This window comes from Phocoena sinus, chromosome 8 (assembly GCF_008692025.1).
Source record: "Phocoena sinus isolate mPhoSin1 chromosome 8, mPhoSin1.pri, whole genome shotgun sequence".
In the NCBI taxonomy this organism is placed as follows: Eukaryota; Metazoa; Chordata; class Mammalia; order Artiodactyla; family Phocoenidae; genus Phocoena; species Phocoena sinus.
Genome location: NC_045770.1, coordinates 27,162,756 through 27,185,109, shown reverse-complemented (window position 1 = coordinate 27,185,109; position 22,354 = coordinate 27,162,756).

The window sequence follows — 22,354 nt, the reverse complement described above, 5'->3', positions numbered from 1 at the left end:
GGGTAAACTGGACAGCTACATGTAAAAAAAAAAAAAATGAAATTAGAACACTCCCTAATATGATGCACAAAAATCAACTCAAAATCTATTAAAGACCTAAACATAACCCCAGACACTATAAAACTCTTAGAGGAAAACATAGGCAGAACACTCTTTGACATAAATCACAGCAAGATCTTTTTGATCCACCTTCTAGAGTAATGAAAATAAAAACAAAAATAAGCAAATGGAATACAATTAAACTTAAAAGTTTTTGCACAGTAAAGGAAACCATAAACAAAAGAAAATACAACCCTCAGAATGGGAGAAAATACTTACAAACAATGAGATGGACAAGGGATTAATGTCCAAAATATACAAACAGCTCATGCAGCTCAATATCAAAAAAACAAGTAACCTAATCAAAAATGGGCAGAATATCTACATAGAAATTTCTCCAAAGAAAACATACAGATGGCTAAAAAGCACATGAAAAGATGCTCAACCTCACTAATTATTAGAGAAATGAAAATCAAACTACAATAAGGCATCACCTCATACTGGTCAGAATAGCCATCATCAAAGAATCTAAAATCACTCAGTACTGGAGAAGGTGTGGAGAAAATGGAACCTTCCTACACTGTTGGTGGGAATGTAAATTGGTACAGCCACTATGGAAAACAGTGTGGATGTTCCTTAAGAAACTAAAAACAGGAATACCATGTTATCCAGCAATACTACTCCTGGGCATATATCTGGAGAAAACCATAATTTGAAAAGATACATGCACCTCAGTGTTCATTGCAGCACTATTTTAAAAAGCCAGGACATGGAAGCAACATAAATGTCCATCAATAGAGGAATGGATAAATAAATTGTGGTATATACATACAATGTAATATTAGCCATACAAAAGAACAAAATAATGTCACTTGCAGCAATATGGATGGTCCTAGAGGTTGTAAAACTGAGTGGACTAAGTCAGACACAGAAAAGTAAATATCATATGACATTTCTTACATGTGGAATCTAAAAAAAAAGGTATAAATGAACTTATTTACAAAACAGAAGTAGAGTTACGATGTAGAAAGTCAACTTATAGCTACCAAGGAATAAGGGAGAGAGGGATAAATTGGGAGATTGGGAATGACATATACACACTAGTATATATAAAATAGATAACTAATATGAATCTGCTGTATTGCACAAGTAACTCTACTCAATACTCTGTAACGGACTGTATGGGAAAAGAATCTAAAAAAAAAGAAAGAAATGAGTGGATACTTGTATATGTATAACTGAATCACTGCTGTACACCTGAAACTAATACAACATTGTAAGTCAACTATACTCCAATAACAGGTTTTTTTAAAAAGTAAATTCATTGTAATTCTGGAGTTTTATTAGGAATCTCTTTGAGGTATCATTACAGGGAGTTTCAGAAAAGTTTTAAAATTTGTGGGAAATTATCATTAACTCCCCTGATATATGGCATATTCATTTAAATCAACTCAAATTATGGTTCATAATTTATATTTAACAGCTGTGGGTTTTTTTTCAAGAAAAAGGAAAGTTTGCAGGAAATTACTGCATTTATTCCAAAAATAGGTAATAAAATTGAGAGAAAATTACTTTAAAAAAAAGTATGTGGCTTCCCTCGTCGTGCAGTGGTTATGAATCTGCCTGCCAAAGCAGGGGATACGGGTTTGAACTCTGGTCTAGGAAGATTCCACATGCCATGGAGCAACTAAGCCCATGCACCACAACTAATGAGCCTGTGCTCTAGACCTCACGAACCACCACCACTGAGCCTGCGTGTCACAACTACTGAAGCCTGCCCACCTAGAGCCCATGCTCTGCAGCAAGAGAAGCCACTGCAATGAGAAGCCTACACACCACAACGAAGAGTAGCCCCTGCTTGCCACAACTAGAGAAAGTTCATGCAGAGCAAAGAAGACCCAACACAGCCAAAAATAAATAAATTAAATAAATAAAATTTTAAAGATAGTCTACCATTAAGAAAAGTATGAAATACTGAATATTTCTGATCAAAATCCTCTTGTTTCTATTTTTAGTTAATTAGAATATTCTTGGACACAGTATTATAAACTCACATGACATTTCATCTCCCCTCATATTGTCTATAACATTAAAATATCTATGTTGTCTAATCAAATAAATGAAAAAAAATAATTATTTTGACCTACTTACCAAAAGTGTCACTTTCAGAGAGACAGAAAACCAAATTATCTTTTGAGTTTGTATTTGATCTGTATTTCTGCACATTTGATAAGATTAACATTGGCTACCCAGTCAACCTTGTATAACCTGATATTACTCATTGTTTTTAAAATTACCAATAGGGCTATGTATAGAATAACTCCATCTAGGAGGATTCTCTTTCTTTCAACTTTGAAAGTTCTGCATATTATACATGTCTACAAACATCAGTTTTATTGGCAGAGAATGCCACTGACATCATCCATCCTCTGATAAATGTCCACTTTTCTTTTAAAATTCAACTTAGAAAATCTCTCTTCTGGAAAATTCCCTTGTAATGTAATGTCCTCTCAACACATTTTATCACTTCTTCTCTTTACAGTCCTTGTATTACACATGAATCCAATGTTGTAGTCATCATACTGTGTTATATTTTATAACTTTATACATCTGTATCTTGCCTAAGAACACTGTAAGGAAAAGTACTATGTCATTTTCCCCTATGTATCTCAGGTTTAACATATAGTTTAGAAGAATACTGGGCCTCACATTTTTCCACTAAGTAAGGGATCTCAGGATAAGAAATTGTAAATCAGAAAGTTCTTTGCTGATAAAAACAGAAAAGCTGGAGTCTCCTTAAGACAAACGTTTCTGTCATCCACAATCATCCAAGCTGATCATCCAAAATCAGGCTATTTCTTTCTGAAGAGAGTTGAATAAACTGAGAAAATTACTCTATCTGGAAGGTCGTGATTTTCAAGACTTTTAGCAGATCCCCCCTCAAATCTAACAAATTATTATCTCTAGAATATATTTACAAGTTAACTTATGCATTTGTAGAGGTTCATTTTCATACATTTCATTCTTTTTCTTTACATATAGCCATTGTATTAGTTTGAGATATTCTGCTATCTAGATTAAACTAAGAAATACTTCAGTTTTCAGACTGAATTGCGAAATCACCTTTTTCTTAATGGAAGCTTGTTATCAAGTATAAACCTGGTATAAACTATCTGTTTATACTGTGACTTTTTCCCCTGATTGGTAGAGTAATGTTCATCTTAGGATGTTGCAAATGTCATAAAAATTTAAAGACTCAGAAAAAAATAAACACCTGTGTTCTCATCACTTGGACCAACTCTTTTGGCACTTTGACAATCTCTAATTTCTGTCTCTTTTTTCTTATGCACCTTATTTTTATTTGTGACCTATCAAATTATTCTTTTTTTAAAAATTAACTTTATATCATAAACACTTTTTCATCATTAATGACCTTACATAAGATAATTTCAAAGACTTCATATATTGACTTGAATTGATATATAATAATTTATGTATCCATTAAACATTTGGATGATTTTTTTCCAATATTTTTATCACAGATAAAACAGAAAGCATTCTGCTCATAAGTTATATTGACTTCCAATTCTTTATCTACTATAAAAGAGAATGGGGATCATGAAAGGAGAATAATAATTGAATATTAAGAGACCTATACTGGTTAAATTCTCTCTTGTGATATATTTTTCTCATCATAAAATCACCAGTATTGAATATTAAATTTAAAAGATGTGCCAATTTTATGAGTATGAAAGCAACTTTATCAGTTTTATTTACATTTTTATCACTAGTGAAATGAAACACTTTTATGTATGTATTTATATACTCTTGTATTAATTATGTATATGTGCTATTGCGGTAATATGGTTTTTCTTATATATAAGTTCTCTATATATTCAGTTTCCTGTCCTAGAGCTTACAAATAGTTACCCCAGAGAAAATAGTTCTTAAAAATAATTGCTTTATACATGATTAATTGATCTCATCTATAGTATGCTCCTGATGTGGAAGAGGTTGATCTTCCAAAATTCATGGCAACAATATTTCCTGAACAATATTTCCAAAATGAAATACCATTGTCAGAAAATGGATTATAGTATTCTAAGAACTAATTATAATAGACTCAATAATATTTTGATTGATTTATTGAAACATGTAATGAAATTTTCTTCACAATTTAAAGAAAATATATGCCTTCATCACAATCAGACTCTAAAACTGTCTTACATATATGGCATAAAAAAGTACCAAATTACTGCAGTATAGTTTCTTACAAATGACCTAAGTTTATAAATTACATTTTCTAATAAATTGAGTTAGTCTAATGCCTATAAAGTAGACAAGAATAATAGGAACAAGGTATTAGAATGACATAAATATAGTTTAATTTACTATTAGTTTACTCTTAGTGGGTCACAATTTTATTTTTTTTATTTTATTTTTTATTGAGTAGAGTTGATGTACAATATTATCTCAGTTTCAGGTACAATAGAGTGATTAAATATTTTATAGATTACACTCCATTTAAAGTTATTACAAAACAATGGCTACATTTCCCTGTTCTGTACAATATATCCTTGTAGCTTATTTATTTTATACAGGGTAGTTTTTACCTCTTAATCCCATACCTCTATATCTTGCCCCTCCCCTATTTCCTCTCCCCACTGGTAACCACTAGTTTGTTCTCTATATCTGTGAGTCTCTTTTTGTATTGTTTTATATCTGGGCCTTCTGTTCTGTTCCATTGATTTATGTGGTTGTTTTTGTACAAGTACCATGCTGTTTTTATTACTGTAGCTTTGTTATATACTCTGAAGTCAGGAAGCAGAATACCTCCAGCTTAGTTATTGTTTTTTTCTCAAAATTGCTTTGGCAATTCAGAGCATTTTGAGGTTCCATATAAATTTTAAGGTCGTTTGTTCTCGTTATGTGAAAAATGTCATGGTATTTTTGAGGCACTGCATTATACCTGTAGATTGCTTTGGGTAGTATGGAAGTCTTAACAATATAATTCTTCTAATCCAAGAACATGGGATATCTTTTCAATTCTTCATATCATTTTCAAATTTCTTCATCAATGTTTTATAGTTTTCAGAGTAGCATGTGACAACTTTAGCACATAGCCCATGCACACAAAATATATAGACTATGATTTTTCTAACCCTATACATAAATAGATTTTTAAATAATCAGTTTAGAAGTATTGGAGTTTGGAGTTTGGAGTTCTTCAATTATTTGAAAGAGATTAAGGATAATTGTTATTAATTCTTCTTTAAAATTTTGATAGAATTTACCTATACAATCATCTTGTCCTGGACTTTTTTGGGGGGAAGTTTTTGATTACTGATTTAATCTCCTTGCTCATTTTTGGTCTGTTTAAATTTCCTATTACTTCTTGATTCAGTCTTGATGAGTTGTGTGTTTTTAGGAATTTATTTCTTCTAAGTTATCTAATTTGTTGGCATATAATTGATCATAACAGTCTTCCATGATCCTTGGTATTTCTGTGGCATCACTAATGTCTCCTCACATGTTTATAATTGTATTAATTTGAGAAATCTCCCTTTTCTTAATTTAGCTAAAAGTTTGTCAGTTTTATTTATCTTTTTAAAAAACCAACTCAGTTTTGTTGATCTTTTTTATTGTCTTTCTTTGTTTCTATTTCTCTTACTTCAGCACTAATATTTATTATTTTCTTCCTTCTGCAAAATTTAGGCTTAGTTTGTTCTTCATTTTCTAGTTTCTTGAGGTATAAAGATAGATTGTTTGAGATCTTTCTTTTTCTTAATAAAGGCATTTATAAATTTCCTCCTACTTAGAAACTGCTTTTGCTGAATCCCATAAGTTTTGGCATGCTGTGTTTCCATTTCTGTACAACTGAAGATTTAAAAATTTTCCTTTGTTTCCTTTTGGTGACACATTGCTTGTTCAGAAGTGTACTGTTTAATTTTCACATTATTTGTTAATTTGCCAGCTTTCTTCCCATTATCAATTTCTACTTTCATATCATTATGGTTGGAAAATCATATGCTTAATTTGATCATATCAATCATATGCTTGATACTATTTCAATCATCTTAAATTTGTTAATACTTGTTTTGTGATCTAGATCTATCCTGGAGAATATGCACTTGAAAAAAATGTGTATTCTGCTATTGCTGGATGGAATATTCTGTATATGTCAGTTAAACACAATTAGTCTAAAGTGTAGTTCTGGTCAATTATTTCCTATTGATTTTCTGTCTGAATGATCTATCTGTTGTTGAGAGTGGAGTATTGAAGCCCCTTACTATTATTTCATTGTTGTCTATTTTTGCCTTCTGATATGGCTCATTTTACAAGACCAACATTATCCTGATAGTGAAACCAGGTAAGGATAATAAAAGAAAAGAAAATTACAGGCCAATATCCCTGATGAACATATATGCAAATATCCTTAATAAAATACTAGCAAACTGAATTCAAAAGCACATTAAGGGCTTCCCTGGTGGTGCAGTGGTTTAGAGTCTGCCTGCCAATGCAGGGGACACGGGTTCATGTCCCGGTCTGGGAAGATACCACATGCCACAGAGCGGCTGGGTCCATGAGCCATGGCTGCTGATCCTGCACGTCGGAGCTTGTGCTGCACAACAGGAGAGGCCACAACAGTGAGAGGCCCGTCTACCACACACACATACAAAAAAAGCACATTAAAAGGATTATACACCATAATGAAGTGGGATTCATCCCTGTGATGCAAGGATGGCTTAATATATGCTAATCAACCAATGTGATACACCACATTAACAAAAATAAAGGATAAAAGTTATATGATCATCACAATAGATACAGAAAAGGCATTTGACAAAATACAGCACTGTTTCAATGATTAAACACCCTCAACAAATTGGGTATAGAAAAAATGTACCTCAATATAATAAAGGTCATATATGACAAGTTCATAGCTAATATCAAACTCAGCAGTGAAAAGTTAAAAGCTTTCCTCTAAGATCAGGAACAAGACAAGGATGTCCATCCTCACCATTTCTATTGAACATAGTACTGGAAGTCTGAGCCATAGCAGTCAGGCAAGAAAAAAAGGCATCCATCTTGGAAAGGAAGAAGTAAAATTATCTCTGTTTGCAGATTACAGATCTTATATACAGGAAATCCTAAAGAATGCATACACCAAAAAATAAAAACAAAATAAACAAACAAAAAAAAAAACTGTTGAACCTACTAAATAAATTCAGTAATGTTGTAGGTTACAAAATCAACATACAAATATCAGTTGTTCCTATATATTAACATTGAGCTATCTGGAAGAGAAATTAAGAAGGCAACAATCGAAGTGGTGAAAGACCTGTACACTGAAAACCATAAGACATTGATCAAAGAAATTAAAGAAAATACACATAGCGGAGGGGAAAATGGCAGAAGAGTAAGACACGGAGATCACCTTCCTCCCCACAGATACAACAGAAATACGTCTACATGTGGAGCAACTCCTATAGAACACCTACTGAATGCTGGCAGAAGACCTCAGACCTCTCAAAAGGCAAGAAACTCCCCACGTACCTGGGTAGGGCAAAAGAAAAAAAGAAAAACCAAAGACAAAAGAATAGGGATGGCACCTGCACCAGTGGGAGGGAGCTGTGAAGGAGGAAAGGTTTCCACACACGAGAAAGCCCCTTTGCAGGCAAAGACAGTGGGAAGTGGAGGGGGGAGCTTCAGAGCCGCGGAGGAGAGCACAGCAACAGGGGTGCGGAGGGCAAAGCAGAGAGATTCCCGCACAGAGGATCGGTGCCGACAGGCACTCACCAGCCCGAGAGGCTTGTCTGCTCACCCGCCGGGGCAGGCGGGGCTGTGAGCTGAGGCTCGGGCTTTGGTCGGAGCAGAGAGAGAGGACTGGGGTTGGCTGTGTGAACAAAGCCTGAAGGGGTTAGTGAACCACGGCTAGCTGGGAGGGAGTCCGGGGAAAAGTCTGGACCTGCGGAAGAGGCAAGAGACTTTTTCTTCCCTCTTTGTTTCCTGGTGCACGAAGAGAGGGTTTTAAAGAGCGCTGCTTAAAGGAACTCCAGAGACAGGCGCGAGCCATGGCTAAAAGCGCAAACCCCAGAGACGGGCGGGAGGACGCTAAGGCTGCTGCTGCCGACCACCAAGGGGCCTGTGTGGGAGCACAGGTCACTATCCACACCCCTCTTCCGGGGAGCCTGTGCAGCTCGCCACTGCCAGTTCCGGAGATCCAGGGGACAACTTCCCTCGAGAACGCACAGCAGGCCTCAGGCTGGTGCAACCTCATGCTGGCATCTGCCGCCGCAGGCTCACCCCGCACACCGTGCTCCTCCCTCCCCCCCAGCCTGAGTGTGCTAGAGCCCCCGAATCAGCGGCTCCTTTAAACCCCGTCATGTCTGAGCAAAAAACAGACGCCCTCCAGCGACCTACACACAGAAGTGGGGCCAAATCCAAAGCTGAGGCCCTGTGAGCTGTGAGAAGGAGAGAAAGGGAAATCTCTCCCAGCAGGCCGCAGAAGCAGTGGATTAAAACTCCACAATCAACTTGATGTACCCTGCATCTGTGGAATAAATGTATAGACAACGAATCATCCCAAATTGAGGAGGTGGACTTTGAGAGCAAGATTTATGATTTTTTCCCCTTTTCCTCTTTTTGTGAGTGTGTATGTGTATGCTTCTGTGTGAGATTTTGTCTGTATAGCTTTGCTTCCACCATTTGTCCTAGGGTTTTTATCCATCTGTTTTTTATTTCTAATTTTTTCTTAATATTAATTTTAATAACTTTATTATACTTTACCTTCTTTCTTCCTTTCTTTCTTCCTTCCTTTCTTCCTTCCTTCCTTCCTTCCTTTGTTCCTTTCTTTCTTTCTTTCTTCTTTCTTTCTTTCTTTTTCTTTCTTTCTTTCCTTCCCTCCTTTAGACAACGAATCATCCCAATTGAGGAGGTGGACTTTGAGAGCAAGATTTATGATTTTTTTCCCTTTACCACTTTTTGTGAGGGTGTATGTGTATGCTTCTGTGTAAGATTTTGTCTGTATAGCTTTGCTTCCAACATTTGTCCTAAGGTTCTATCCGTCCATTTTTTCTTAATAAATATTTTTTAATCTAATACTTTATTTATCTTATTTTATTTTACTGTATCTTCTTTCTTTCTTTCTTTTTTCCTTCCTTCTCTCTTTCCTTCCTTCTTTCCTCCCTCCCTCCATCCCTCCCTCCATTCTTTCCTTCTTTTCTTCTTTCTTTCATTCTTCCATTCTTCCTTCCTTCCTTCGTTTCCTTCCTTTCTTTCTTTCTTTCTTTCTTTTTTTTCTTTCTTTCTTTCCTTCCATCCTTTAGAAAACGAATCATCCCAAATTGAGGAGGTGGCCTCCGAGAGCAAGATTTATGATTTTTCCCCTTTACCTCTTTCTGTGAGGGTGGTATGTGTATGCTTCTGTGTAAGATTTTCTCTGTATAGCTTTGCTTCCAACATTTGTCCTAAGGTTCTATCCGTCCCTTTATTTATTTTTTCTTTTTTTCTAAATATTTTTTAATTCAATAACTATATTTATACTTTATTTTTACTGTATCTTCTTTCTTTCTGTCTTTTTTTCCTTCTTTCCCTCCTTCCTTCCTTCTGTCCTCCCTCTCTCCCCTCCTTTCTTTCCTTCTTTGTTTCTTCTTTCTTCCTTCCTTACCTCCTTTCTTTCTTTCTGTCCTCATACTTCTACTAATTCTCTCTAATTTTTCTCCCTTTTATTCTGAGCCATGTGGATGAAAGCTCTTGGCGCTCCAGTCAGGAGTCAGAGCTCTGCCTCTGAGGTAGGAGAGCCAACTTCAGGTCACTGGTCAACAAGAGACCTCCCAGTTCCACATAGTATTAAACGGCGGAAATCTCCCAGAGACCTCCATCTTAACACCAGCACCCAGCTTCACTCAACGACCAGCAAACCACAGTGCTGGACAACCTATGACAAACAACTAGCAAGACAGGAACACAACCACACCCATTAGCAAAGAGGCGGCCAAAAATCATAGTAAGGCCACAGACACCCCAAAACACAGCACCAGACGTGGAACCTGCCCACTAGAGAGACAAGATCCAGCCTCATCCAGCACAACACAGGCACTAGTCCCCTCCACCAGGAAGCCTACACAACCCACTGAAACAACCTTAGCCACTGGAGACAGACATCAAAAACAACGGGAACTACGAACGTGCAGCCTGCAAAAAGGAGAACCCCAAACACAGTAAGATAAGCAAAATGAGAAAGACAAAAACACACAGGCAGATGAGGGAGCAAGATAAAATGCACCAGACCTAACAAATGAAGAGGAAATAGGCAGTCTACCTGAAAATGAATTCAGAATAATGAAAGTAAAGAGGATCCAAAATCTTGGAAATAGAATGGAAAAAATGCAAGAAACATTTAACAAGGCCCTAGAAGGACTAAAGATGAAACAAACAATGATGAACAACACAATAAATGAAATGAAAAAGACTCTAGATGGGATCAATAGCAGAATAACTGAGGCAGAAGAACAGATAAGTGACCTGGAAGATAAAATACTGGAAATAACTACTGCAGAGCAGAATAAAGAAAAAAGAATGAAAAAGAACTGAGGACAGTCACAGAGACCTCTGGGACAACATTAAATGGACCAACATTCGAAATTATAGGGGTTCAAGAAGAAGAAGAGAAAAAAGAAAGGGACTGAGAAAATATTTGAAGAGATTATAGTTGAAAACTTCCTTAATATGGGAAAGGAAATAGTTAATCAAGTCCAGGAAGCACAGAGAGTCCCATACAGGATAAATACAAGGAGAAATACGCTAAGACACATATTAATCAAACTGTCAATAATTAAATACAAACAAAGCATATTAAAAAGCAGCAAGGGAAAACAAAACAAATAACACACAAGGGAATCCCCATAAGGTTAACAGCAGATCTCTCAACAGAAACTCTGCAAGCCAGAAGGGAGTGGCAGGACATACTGAAAGTGATGAAGGAGAAAAACCTGCAACCAAGATTACTCTACCCAACAAGGGTCTCATTTAGATTTGATGGAGAAATTAAAACCTTTACAGACAAGCAAAAGCTGAAAGAGTTCAGCACCACCAAACCAGCTTTACAACAAATCCTAAAGGAACTTCTCTAGGCAAGAAACACAAGAGAAGGAAAAGACCTATAATAACGAACCCAAAACAATTTAGAAAATGGGAATAGAAATATACATATCGATAATTACCTTAAATGAAAATGGACTAAACGCTCCCACCGAAAGTCACAGATTGGCTGAGTGGATACAAAAACAAGACCCATATATATTCTGTTTACAAGAGACCCACTTCAGACCTAGAGAAACATACCGACTGAAAGTAAGGTTATGGAAATAGATATTCCATGCAAATGGTAACCAAAAGAAAGCTGGAGCAGCAATTCTCATATCAGACAAAATAGACTTTAAAATAAAGACTATTAGAAGAGACAAAGAAGGACACTACATAATGATCAAGGGATCGACCCAAGAAGAAGATATGAAAATTGTAAATATTTAAACACCCAAAATAGGAGCACCTCAATACATAAGGCAAATACTAACAGCCATAAAAGGGGAAATTGGCAGTAACACATTCATAGTAGGGGACTTTAACACCCCACTTTCACCAATGCACAGATCATCCAAAATGAAAATAAATAAGGACACACAAGCTTTAAATGATACATTAAATATGCTGGGCTTAATTTATTTTTATAGGACATTCCATCCAAAACAAGAGAATACACATTCTTCTCAAGTGGTCATGGAACCTCTTAATAAGTGGTGCTTGGAAAACAGGACACGTAAATGTAAAAGTATGAGATTAGATAACTCCCTAACACCATACACAAAAATAAGCTCAAAATGGATTAAATACCTAAATGTAAGGCCAGAAACTATCAAACTGTTAGAGGAAAACCTAGGCAGAACACTCTATGACATAAATCACAGCAAGATCCTTTTTGATCCACCTTCTAGAGAAATGGAAGTAAAAACAAAAATAAACAAATGATACCTAATGAAACTTCAAAGCTTTTGCACAGTAAAGGAAACCATAAACAAGACCAAAAGACAGCCCTCAGAATGCGAGAAAATATTTGCAAATGAAGCAACTGACAAAGGATTAACTCCAAAATTTACAAGCAGCTCATGCAGCTCAACAAAAAAAAAACAAGCAACCCAATCCAAAAATGGGCAGAAGACTTAAATAGACATTTCTCCAAAGAAGATATACAGACTGCCAACAAACACATGAAAGAATGCTCAACATCATTAATCATTAGAGAAATGCAAATCAAAACTACAATGAGATATCATCTCACACCAGTCAGAATGGCCATCACCAAAAAATCTAGAAACAATAAATGCTGGAGAGGGTGTGGAGAAAAGGGAACACTCTTGCACTGATGGTGGGACTGTGAATTGGTTCAGCCACTATAGAGAACAGTATGGAGGTTCCTAAAATACTACAAATAGAACTACCATATGACCCAGCAATCCCACTATTGGGCATATACCCTGAGAAAACCAAAATTCAAAAAGAGTCATGTATCAAAATGTTCATTGCAGCTCTATTTTCAATAGCCCAGAGATGGAAACAGCCTAAGTGCACATTATTGGATGAATGGATAAAGAAGACTTGGCACATATATACAATGAAATATTACTCAGCCATAAAACGAAATGAAATTGAGCTATTTGTAATGAGGTGGATAGACCTAGAGTCTGTCATACAGAGTGAAGTAAGTCAGAAATAGAAAGGCAAATACCATATGCTAACACATATATATGGAATTTAAGGGAAAAAAGCATCATGAAGAACCTAGGGGTAAGACAGGAAGAAAGACACAGACCTACTGGAGAACAGACTTGAGGATATGGGGAGGGGGAAGGGTGAGCTGTGACAGGGCAAGAGCGAGGAATGGACATATATACACTACCAAACGTAAGGTAGATAGCTAGTGGGAAGCAGCCTCATGGCACAGGGATATCGGCTCAGTGCTTTGTGACCGCCTGGAGGGGTGGGATAGAGAGGGTGGGAGGGAGGGAGATGCAAGAGGGAAATGATATGGGAACATATGTATATGTATAACCAATTCATTTTGTTATAAAGCAGAAACTAACACGCCATTGTAAAGCAATTATACCTCAATAAAGATGTTAAAAATAAATAAATAACAAACAAACAAAGGAAATACACATTAATTGAAAGATGTCCCATTTTCTTATATTGGAAGAATTAGTATTGTGAAAATGTATATAGAACCCAAAGTGATCTACAGATTCAATGCAATCCTTATTCAAAATTCCAATGTCATTTTTCACAGAAATAGAAAAAGAACTATCCTAAAATGTGTATGGAAATACAAAAGACCCCAAATAGGCAAAGCAATCTTCAGAAAAAATAACAAAGCTAGAGGCATCATACTTCCTGATTTTAAGATATATTACAAAGTTATAGTAATTGAAACAGTGTGTTATTGGCATAACAATAGAAACATAGACCAGTGGAGCAGAAGAGAGCCTAGATATAAACTAACGTGTATACAGTCAATCTAATTCTGACAAGAATGCCAAGAACACACAATAGGAAAAGAATAATCTCTTCAATATATGGTGCTGGGAAAACTGGTGATTTACATAGAAAATAATAAAATTAAACCCCTATCTTACACTACTCACAAAAATTAACTTGAAGTGGATTAAGACTGAAATGTAAGAAGCCATAAAACTCCTAGAAGAGAACTTTGGGAAATATCTCCATGACTTCGGTCTTGGCAAAGATTTCTTGGATAAGACACAAAAAGTACAGGTAACAAAAGCTAAAGTAAACAAGTGGGACTACATCAAACTAAAAAGCTTCTGTACAGCAAAGGGAACAGTCAATAAATTGAAAAGGCAACCTATAGAATGGGAGAAAATATATGCAAACCATATGTCTTGATAAGGGGTTAAAATACTAAATAGATAAGGAACTTATATAAGTCAATAGCAAAAATGCAAATAATCCAATTAAAAGATGAATAAAGTACCAAAATACACATTTTCCCAAAGAAGACATGCAGTTAGCCAATAGGTATATGAAAAAGTGCTTATTAATCAGAAGGGAAATGCAAACCAAAACCACAAAAAATGTCATATCTCACCTGTTAGGATGGCTATTATCAAAAAGACAGAGACAACTAATGTTGACAAGGACGTGGAGAAAGGGAATCCTTATACACTGTTTGTGGAATGTATATTGGTACAGCCATAAGGGAAAACAGTATAGCAGATCCTCAAAAAATTAAAAATAGAAATACCATATGACCCAGCAATCCCAATCCCGGGTACATATCTGGAGAAAATAAAATCACAATCTCAAGATATCTGCACACCCATATTCACGGCAGCATTATGCACAGTAGCCAAGATATGAACTTAATTGTCTTTCAGTGGATGAATTCATAAAGAAAATGTGTTATATTTTTCAGCCATAAAATAGAAGGATATTCTGCCACTTGTGACAACATGGATGAACTTGAAGGGTGTTATGCCAAGTGAAATAACACAAGTAGAGAAAGAAAAATACTGCATTGTAATCATTTACATGGAAAAAAGCTGGCTTTGTAGAAACATAGTATGCTGGTTTCCAGGAGCTGGGTAAAAGGGAAAATGAGGAGATACAGGTCAAACGGTACAAAGTTTCAATTATAAGAAAAATAAACTTAGAGGATGTAATACACAAATACACAGCATGAAGATTATTGTTAATAACACGGTATTGTATACTTAAGAGCTTCCCTGGTGACCCAGTGGCTGAGAGTCCTCCTGCCGATACAGGGGACACGGGTTCGTGCCCCGAACTGGGAAGATCCCACATGCTGCGGAGCGGCTGGGCCCTTGAGCCATGGACGCTGAGCCTGCGTGTCCGGAGCCTGTGCTCCGCAACGGGAAAGGCCACAACAGTGAGAGGCCCGTGTACAGAAAATAAATAAATAAATAAATAACACGGTATTTTATACTTAAAAGCTGCTGAGAGTAGATCTTAAGCATTCTCACCAAAAAAAGAAAAATATAGTTAACTAAAGTGATAGATATGTTATCTTAATCTTGGTAATCATACATATTTATATATGAAAGGGAGTATCTGTATAATATCTATTTAAATATAGATAAATGGTGAAATCATATGCATTAAAAGTATAAAATTGTATTTGTCAATTATTCCTTGATAAAGTTGGGAAAATAAAGTATACCATAAATAATAAATGCTTATATATGAACATTTAAAGTAATTATCTTAGGACTGGTTAAGTGGCTTATATTAGTGAGATAATCTCTCATGTTCATTCACTGGATCTCTTAGAACTTTAAAAGTATTAATCTTTATCATCAGCAGCTTCATTTCAGATGCCTTATTAAGCAGGGAAACATGAACTGGAGAAAACTGTCATTCTAAACATTAATCTATTTCTACATCCAATTATACAAATATTTATTTCATTGAATGACTTTGTTTCAAAATGTCTGAAAATGAAATTCTAATCAAGAAGGTTGCCACTATGAATGTTTTTTTTTAACATCTTTATTGGGGTATAATTGCTTTACAATGGTGTGTTAGTCACTATCAAGTTTTTTTTTTTTTAAACATCTTTATTGGGGTATAATTGCTTTACAATGGTGTGTTAGTTTCTGCTTTATAACAAAGTGAATCAGCTATACATATACATATGTTCCCATATGTCTTCCCTCTTGCGTCTCCCTCCCTCCCACTCTCCCCATCCCACCCCTCCAGGCTGTCACAAAGCACCGAGCTAATATCCCTGTGCCTTGCGGCTGCTTCCCCCTAGCTATCTACCTTACTACGTTTGTTAGTGTGTATATGTCCATGACTCTCTCTCGCCCTGTCAAAACTCACCCTTCCCCGTCCCCATATCCTCAAGTCCGTTCTCCAGTAAGTCTGCGTCTTTATTCCTGTCTTACCCCTAGGTTCTTCATGACATTTTTTTTCCCTTAAATTCCATATATATGTGTTAGCATATGGTATTTGTCTTTTTCTTTCTGACTTACTTCACTCTGTATGACAGACTCTAGGTCTATCCATCTCATTACAAATAGCTCAATTTCATTTATTTTTAAGGCTGAGTAATATTCCATTGTGTATATGTGCCACATCTTCTTTATCCATTCATCCGATGATGGGGGCTTAGGTTGTTTCCATCTCCGGGCTATTGTAAATAGAGCTGCAATGAACATTTTGGTACATGACTCTTTTTGAATTTTGGTTTTCTCAGGGTATATGCCCAGTAGTGGGATTGCTGGGTCATATGGTAATTCTATTTGTAGTTTTTAAGGAACCTCCATACTGTTCTCCATAGTGGCTGAACCAATTCACATTCCCACCAGCAGTGCAAGAGTGTAACCTTTTCTCCACACCCTCTCCAGCATTTATTGTTTCTAGATTTTTTGGTGATGGCCATTCTGACTGGTCTGAGATGATATCTCATTGTAGTTTTGATTTGCATTTCTCTAATGATTAATGATGTTGAGCATTCTTTCATGTGTTTGTTGGCAGTCTGTATATCTTCTTTGGAGAAATGTCTATTTAGGTCTTCTGCCCATTTTTGGATGGGTTTTATTGTTTTTTTGTTATTGAGCTGCATGAGCTGCTTGTAAATTTTGGAGATTAATCCTTTTTCAGTTGCTTAATTTGCAAATGTTTTCTCCCATTCTGAGGGTTGTCTTTTGGTCTTGATTATGGTTTCCTTGCTGTGCAAAAGCTTTGAAGTTTCATTAGGTCCCATTTGTTTATTTTTGTTTTATTTCCATTATTCTAGGAGGTGGGTCAGAAAGGATCTTGCTGTGATTTATGTCATAGAGTGTTCTTCCTATGTTTTCCTCTAAGAGTTTGATAGTTTCTGGCCTTACATTTAGGTATTTAATCCATTTTGAGCTTATTTTTGTGTATGGTGTTAGGGAGTGATCTAATCTCATACTTTTACATGTACCTGTCCAGTTTTCCCAACACCATTTATTGAAGAGGCTGTCCTTTCTCCACTGTACATTCCTGCCACCTTTATCAAAGATAAGGTGCCCATATGTGCGTGGGTTTATCTCTGGGCTTTCTATCCTGTTCCACTGATCTATCTTTCTGTTTTTGTGCCAGTACCATACTGTCTTGATTACTGTTGCTTTGTAGTATAGTCTGAAGTCAGGGAGCCTGATTCCTCCAGCTCCTTTTTTCATTCTCAAGATTGCTTTGGCTATTCGGGGTCTTTTGTGTTTCTATACAAATTGCGAAATTTTTTGTTCTAGTTCTGTGAAAAATGCCAGTGGTAGTTTGATAGGGATTGCATTGAATCTGTAGATTGCTTTGGGTAGTAGAGTCATTTTCACAATGTTGATTCTTCCCATCCAAGAACATGGTATATCTCTCCATCTATGTGTATCATCTTTAATTTCTTTCATCAGTGTCTTATAATTTTCTGCATACAGGTCTTTCGTCTCCTTAGGTAGGTTTATTCCTAGATATTTTATTCTTTTTGTTGCAATGGTAAATGGGAGTGTTTTCTTGATTTCACTTTCACGTTTTTCATCATTAGTATATAGGAATGCCAGAGATTTCTGTGCATTAATTTTGCATCCTGCTACTTTACCAAATTCATTGATTAGCTCTAGAAGCTTTCTTGTAGCATCTTTAGGATTCTCTATGTATAATATCATGTCATCTGCAAACAGTGACAGCTTTACTTCTTCTTTTCCGATTTGAATTCCTTTTATTTCCTTTTCTTCTCTGATTGCTGTGGCAAAAACTTCCAAAACTATGTTGAATAAGAGTGGTGAGAGTGGGCAACATTGTCTTGTTCCTGATCTTGGTGGAAATGCTTTCAGTTTTTCACCATTGAGGATGATGTTTGCTGTGGGCTTGTCATATATGGCCTTTATTATGTTGAGGAAAGTTCTCTCTATGCCTAATTTCTGGAGGGTTTTTACCATAAATGGGTGTTGAATTTTGTCGAAAGCTTTCTCTGCATCTATTGAGATGATCATATGTTTTTTCTCCTTCAATTTGTTAATATGGTTTATCACATTGATAGATTTGCGTATATTGAAGAATCCTTGCATTCCTGGAATAAACTCCACTTGATCATGGTGTATGATCCTTTTAATGTGCTGTTGGATTCTGTTTGCTAGTATTTTGTTGAGGATTTTGCATCTATGTTCATCAGTGATATTGGCCTGTATTTTTCTTTCTTTGTGACATCCTTGTCTGGTTTTGGTATCAAGGTGATGGTGGCCTCGTAGAAGGAATTTGGGAGTGTTCCTCCCTCTGCTGTATTTTGGAAGAGTTCGAGAAGGATAGGTGTTAGCTCTTCTCTAAACGTTTGATAGAATTCACCTGTGAAGCCATCTGGTCCTGGGCTTTTGTTTGTTGGAAGATTTTTAATCACAGTTTCAATTTCAGTGCTTGTGATTGGTCTGTTCATATTTTCTATTTCTTCCTGATTCAGTCTTGGCAATTTGTGCATTTCTAAGAATTTGCCCATTTCTTCCAGATTGTCCATTTTATTGGCATAGAGTTGCTTGTAGTAATCTCTCATGATTTTTTTTTTTATTTCTGCAGTGTCAATTGTTACTTCTCCTTTCTCATTTCTAATTCTATTGATTTGAGTCTTCTCCTTTTTTTTCTTGATGAGTCTGGCTAGTGGTTTATCTATTTTGTTTATCTTCTCAAAGAACCAGCTTTTAGTTTTATTGATCTTTGCTATTGTTTACTTGATTTCTTTTTTATTTATTTCTGACCTGATTTTTATGATTTCTTTCCTTCTGCTAGCTTTGGGGTTTTTTTGTTCTTCTTTCTCTAATTGCTTGATGTGCAAGGTTAGGTTGTTTATTCGAGATGTTTCCTGCTTCTTAAGGTGGGCTTGTATTGCTATAAACTTCCCTCTTAGAACTGCTTTTGCTGCATCCCATAGGTTTTGGTTCGTTGTATCTCCATTGTCATTTGTTTCTAGGTATTTTTTTATTTCCTCTTTGATTTCTTCAGTGATCACTTCATTATTAAGTACTGTATTGTTTAGCCTCCATGTGTTTGTATTTTTTACAGATCTTTTCCTGTAATTGATATCTAGTCTCATGGCGTTCTGGTCAGAAAAGATACTTGATACAATTTCAGTTTTCTTAAATTTACCAAGGATTGATTTGTGACCCAAGATATGATCTATCCTGGAGAATGTTCCATGAGCACTTGAGAAAAATATGTATTTTGTTGTTTTGGATGGAGTGTCCTATAAATATCAATTAAGTCCATCTTGTTTAATGTATCATTTAAAGCTTGTGTTTCCTTATTTATTTTCATTTTGGATGATCTATCCATGGTTGAAAGTGGGGTCTTAAAGTCCCCTACTATGAATGTGTTACTGTCGATCTCCCCTTTTATGGCTGTTAGTATTTGCCTTATGTATTGAGGTGCTCCTATGTTGGGTGCATAAATATTTACAATTGTTATATCTTCTTGGATCGATCCCTTGATCATTATGTAGTGTCCTTCTTTGTCCTTTTTAATAGTCCTTATTTTAAAGTCTATTTTGTCTGATATGAGAATTGCTACTCCAGCTTTCTTTTGGTTTCCATTTGCATGGAATATCTTTTTCCATCCCCTTACTTTCAGTCTGTATGTGTCTCTAGGTCTGAAGTGGGTCTCTTGTAGACAGCATATATAAGGGTCTTGTTTTTGTATCCATTCAGCCAATCTGTGTCTTTCGGTGGGAGCATTTAGTCCATTTACATTTAAGGTAATTATCGATATGTATGTTCCTATTCCCATTTTCTATACTGTTTTGGGTTCGTTATTATAGGTCGTTTCCTTCTCTTGTGTTTCTTATCTAGAGAAGTTCCTTTAGCATTTGTTGTAAAGCTGGTTTGGTGGTGCTGAACTCTCTCAGTTTTTGCTTGTCAGTAAAGGTTTTAATTTCTCCATCAAATCTGAATGAGATCCTTGCTGGGTAGAGTAGTCTTGGTTGCAGGTTTTTCTCCTTCATTACTTTCAGTATGTCCGGCCACTCCCTTCTGGCTTGTAGGGTTTCTGCTGACAGATGAGCTGTTAACCGTATGGGGATTCTCTTGTGTGTTATTTGTTGTTTTTCCCTTGCTGCTTTTAATATGCTTTCTTTGTATTTAATTTTTGACAGTTTGATTAATATGTGTCTTGGTGTATTTCTCCTTGTATTTATCCTGTATGGGACTCTCTGTGCTTCCTGGACTTGATTAACTCTTTCCTTTCCCATATTAGGGAAGTTTTCAACTATAATCTCTTCAAATATTTCTCAGTCCCTTTCTTTTTTTCTTCTTCTTCTGGAACCCCTATAATTCGAATGTTGGTGCGTTTAATGTTGTCCCAGAGGTCTCTGAGACTGTCCTCAGTTCTTTTCATTCTTTTTTCTTTATTCTGCTCTGCAGTAGTTATTTCCACTACTTTATCTTCCAGGTCACTTATCCGTTCTTCTGCCTCAGTTATTCTGCTATTGATCCTATCTAGAGTACTTGTAATTTCATTTATTGCATTGTTCATCGTTGCTTGTTTCATCTTTATTTCTTCTAGGTCCTTGTTAACTGTTTCTTGCATTTTGTCCATTCTACTTCCAAGATTTCGGATCATCCTTACTATCATTATTCTGAATTCTTTTTCAGGTAAATTGCCTATTTCCTCTTCATTTGTTAGGTCTGGCGGGTTTTTATCTTGCTCCTTCATCTGCTGTGTGTTTTTCTGTCTTCTCATTTTGCTTATCTTACTGTGTTTGGGGTCTCCTTTTTGCAGGCTGCACGTTCGTAGTTCCCGTTGCTTGTGATGTCTGTCTCCAGTGGCTAAGTTTGTTTCAGTGGGTTGTGTAGGCTTCCTGGTGGAGGGGACTAGTGCCTGTGTTGTGCTGGATGAGGCTGGATCTTGTCTCTCTAGTGGGCAGGTTCACGTCTGGTGGTGTGTTTTGGGGTGTCTGTGGCCTTATTATGATTTTAGGCAGCCTCTCTCCTAATGGGTGGGGTTGTGTTCCTGTTTTGCTAGTTGTTTGTCATAGGTTGTCCAGCACTGTGGCTTGCTGGTCGTTGAGTGAAGCTGGGTGCTGGTGTTAAGATGGAGGTCTCTGGGAGATTTCCACCATTTAATATTATGTGGAGCTGGGAGGTCTCTTGTTGACCAGTGTCCTGAAGTTGGCTCTCCTACCTCAGAGGCAGAGCCCTGACTCCTGGCTGGAGCACCAAGAGCCTTTCATCCACATGGCTCAGAATAAAAGGGAGAAAAATTAGAGAGAATTAGTAGAAGTATGAGGACAGAAAGAAGGAAAGGAGGTAAGGAAGGAAGAAAGAAAGAAGCAAAGAAGGAAAGAAAGGAGGGAGAGAGGGAGGACGGAAGGAAGGAAGGAGGGAAAGAAGGAAAGAAGACAGAAAGAAAGAAGATACAGTAAAAATAAAATAAAGTATAATATAGTTATTGAATTAAAAAATATTTAGAGGAAAAAAACAATAGGGACGGATAGAACCTTAGGACAAATGTTGGAAGCAAAGCTATACAGAGAAAATCTTACACAGAAGCATACACATACACGCTTACAAAAAGAGGTAAAGGGGGGAAAATCATAAATCTTGCTCTCGGAGGCCACCTCCTCAATTTGGGGTGATTCGTTGTCTAAAGGAGGGAAGGAAGGAAGGAAAGAAAGAAAGAAAGAACGAAGGTAAAGTATAATAAAGTTATTAAAATTAATTATTAAGACAAAATTTTTTTTTTTTAAAAACCATGGACGGATAGAGCCCTAGGACAAATGGTGGAAGCAAGAGTATACAGACAAGATCTCACACAGAAGCATACACGTACACGTTCACATAAAGATGAAAAGGGAAAAAAATCATGGATCTCGCTCCTAAATTCCACCTCTTCAATTTGGGATCATTCCTTGTCTATTCAGGTATTCCACAGATGCAGGGTATATCAAGTTGATTGTGGAGCTTTAATCCGCTGCTTCTGTGGCTGCTGGGAGAGATTTCCCTTTCTCTTCTTTGTTCTCACAGCTCACAGGAGCTCAGCTTTGGATTTGGCCCTGCCTCTGCGTGTTGGTCGCTGGAGGGCGTCTGTTTTTTGCTCAGACAGGACGGGGTTAAAGGAGCCGCTGATTCGGGGGCTCCGGCTCACTCAGGCCGGGGGTTGGGGGATGGGGGAAGGAGGGGCACTGCGTGCGGGGCGGGCCGGTGGTGGCAGAGGCGGCGTGACGTTGCGGCAGAGGCCGGCGTGACGTTGCACCAGCCTGAGACCGGCCATGCGTACT